This window comes from Meriones unguiculatus, chromosome 20, assembly GCF_030254825.1.
Source record: "Meriones unguiculatus strain TT.TT164.6M chromosome 20, Bangor_MerUng_6.1, whole genome shotgun sequence".
NCBI lineage: Eukaryota > Metazoa > Chordata > Mammalia > Rodentia > Muridae > Meriones > Meriones unguiculatus.
This window is the reverse complement of record NC_083367.1, coordinates 13101532-13104814: the sequence shown is the minus strand read 5'-3', so window position 1 is coordinate 13104814 and position 3283 is coordinate 13101532. Positions and strand designations below refer to the sequence as shown.

Genomic DNA, 3283 nt, shown 5'->3' with positions numbered 1-3283 from the left:
GCCGCTGTGCCCATCGGAGCAGGTGCACTGAAAATGGCAATGGTACACAAGCTGCCAGAAGTGTGGATGAGACTGCCACTAGCAAAACTTAAAAAAAAAAAAAAAAATACATGTGCAATTGCCAAACACACAGCAGTGTCCACTCCCTTATCCCAGAGAAATGAAAAGTTATGTTCCCCCAAAACTATCTCCATCAAGGTTTATAGTAGCTTTATTTATAATCACCCCCAAACTGGAAACGACCCAGAGCAAATGAAACAAACTCGAACAGCAAATTCGGGTTTCTGTGCTGTGATAAATACCATGAACAAAGCAGCTTGAGAAAGAAAGGGTTTATTTCAGCTTAGATCTACACACCATCATCAGGGCAGAAACTGAATCCCAGAGGCGAGAATTGAAACAGAAACCATGGAGGGCCTCCACTCACTGGCTTGCTTCTCGTGGCTTACTCTGCTTTCTTTTCTTTTTAACTTTTATTGGTTCTTTCAAAATTTTACATGATGTACCCTAATCCCACTCATCTCCCTATCCCTGCCCTCACCTCATGCAACCCCTCCCCCCCAGAAAAAAAATATCATGGCGGAAGCTGTAGTGTGTCACAGTATGACCCACAGTATACTCATCTGTCCTCATTTCTTTGCTTGTAAATGTTCATTGCAATGAATCATTGGACTGAAGCCTCGGCTTCTACTACACTATTAATACAGGAACCTCACTGGGACTCCTCTCAGATATCCTGTTGTTGTCCTGTGTTATGGAGATCCTGTAGTTTTGCATCTGTAGGACTGGCCCCTTTATGCACTCCAGCATCAATGGGGTAGATGTTGGGATCTCAAAGCACTGAATATAGACCTGAGAGCTATCTGAGCTGGTCAGCCTGCCAGCTCTCCTGATATCATGCCCTTGAGCTTGCTCACCTGCAGTCCCCACAACCAGGACCAGCTCTGCCCTGTTGCCCAGGCAAGGTGCAGGGCCCTCCCTCCTGAGTGTTACAGCTGGTGAGGGACATGGCCAGTTCTCCCACTCTCATGACCTCAGAGCCATCTCTGCTGCCTGCCATAGGTGAGGGAGGGAAGGAGGGTGTCTCTTTCTTATCTGAGCCACAGCAGACAAGAGGTAGGACCAGCTCTCCCACACTCATGTCCTTGAGGTCTGGCTCACCTACAACCCCTACATCCAGGGCCAGCTCTCCTATTCTGTCCAGGTGAGGGGCAGGGCCTACTCTCCTGAGTGCTGTAGTAGGTGAGGGGCAGGGCCAGCTCTCCTGAGTACTGCAATAGGTGAGGGGCAGGGCCAGCTCTCCTGAGTGCTGCAGTAGGTGAGGGGCAGGGCCAGCTCTCCTGAGTGCTGCAGTAGGTGAGGGGCAGGGCCAGCTCTCCTGAGTGCTGCAGTAGGTGAGGGGCAGGGCCAGCTCTCCTGAGTGCTGCAGTAGGTGAGGGGCAGGGCCAGCTCTCCTGTTCTGTCCAGGTGAGGGGCAGGGCCAGCTCTCCTGCTCTCATGATCCCAGGGCCAGCTCTCTTGTGGTGCTCAGGTGAGGGGTGGGGCCAGTTACACAGCTCTCAGATATTAACATGTCCCTGGGTAGCAGCCCAGATCAGGTATGTCCTCCTTGTCTTTGGTGGTAACAGAGCCCTGCTGCTTTAGGGCCATGAACCCAGATGTGGTCCCTGGTGGCAGTACAGGCCAGAAATGCACCATGGTCCCAGGTGGCACCTTGGCTACACACATCAGGCTGTTCCTTACTCCCTCAAGTCTCAGGTTCTGCCTCTCTTCATTGTGCCCGCATCATTCTGTTTCTCTTTCTTTTCCATTTTCCACCACTTACTTGCTCCTTCCACTGGTGCCCAGGGTCATTGAATATCTGGGGTCATCTCAGGAGTGCTATGCTCCGTCATGCATTATGGCACTGGGCAGAGGTCATCTTGGACATGGCCTGCTCCACCCCCTCAGGCCTGCATTGTGCCAGACTGGTGGTCATCTCAGGCTAGCTCCCTGCTTGGGCCCCAATGGCACCCATCTTGAGCTCACTCCTGGCCTTGGCCTGCCTGCCTGGTCCCATGCAGGGGTCATCTGTCTCCAGCTCACTCCCAGCAGGGCAAATGGTCCTAGGCAGGGTTTTTCCAGTCTCTGGCTTCCTCCTCACCCTGGAAGCCCATATGGGTCCTCTCTGGCTTTCTTTCTCAGGAAATATTAGGCTTCTAGCCATTCAGGTGTTCATAGGTAAGATCACTGAGTGTAGACACAGCCACTCTTCCATGTACTGACATTCATGTGACACAGCAGCCACACCTGCAATGCTTCTAGGGGAAGCATGTCTTTCCTTGTGTTTTCTCTTTTTGAAACTCAGATACACTTCTTAGCTTGAAAGTTTAATATGTTATTTCCTACCGTGTTTCTTTGCTCTTTTGCTTCATTATCTGGAAAATTTTCTTAAATTTATTTTTAAAATTTAACTTAATTTTGTGTTTGTAGGTATTTTGTATGCATCTCTGTCTGTGAACCTTGTGTGTGCTTTGTGCCTTTGGAGGCCGTATGAGGGAGTTGAATACCCTAGGACTGGGATTATAGTTGGTTGTGAGCAGCCGTGTAGGTGCTGGAAATTGAGCCCAGGTCTTACGGAAGAACAGATAGTGATCTTAACTGCTGAGCCATCTCTTCAGCCTCTATTTTTGTTTTGTTTTAATTCTTTTCATTTTAAGAGTATTTTATCATCTTCTCTCTTCCCCTCTTTCTTTTCCTCTCTTTCACTCTCCCTCCCTCTCCACACTGTGTGTGTGTGTAGGCCAGAGGAGGTCATTGAGCATCTTTCTCTATCACTCTCAGCCTTGTTCTCTTGTCGATAATGGTTTCCCAAAGGATCTGGAGATTGTGTCTTTGAAATATGCTGGTAGTCATCTGGGCAGTGGTGGCACTCGCCTTTAATACCAGCACACAGGAGACAGAGGCAAGTGGATTTCTGTGAGGTCGAGGCCGGTCTGGTCTACAGAGCAAGTTCCAATTCTTAATTATTCTGTTTTGAAAATATCTTATTATTATTTTATTATTAATATATGTTCTTTTAGATTTTAGGTATATTTTAGTTTAGAAAGTAAATTCTTTTAATTTTGTGCAGTTTACTTCCTCCAGGCTTTTTTTTTTTTTTACTTTTTTTTTTAATATTTACTCTTTAAAATTAAACAGAAATGTATGCATCAACCCTGTTGTGTCTGGAAGATGCTGTTTCCTTGGAGCTGTCCAACAACCTCTGGCTCTTACAATCCTTCCAGCTCCTTTTTCACATAGC

At 47.7% G+C, this 3283-nt stretch overlaps 1 pseudogene; it reads right to left on the bottom strand.

Moving 5' to 3' along the window:
• Positions 1 to 2186: 2186 nt before the first annotated feature.
• LOC132649606 (small nucleolar RNA SNORA17) lies at positions 2187 to 2311 on the bottom strand (annotated as a pseudogene).
• Positions 2312 to 3283: the final 972 nt, after the last annotated feature.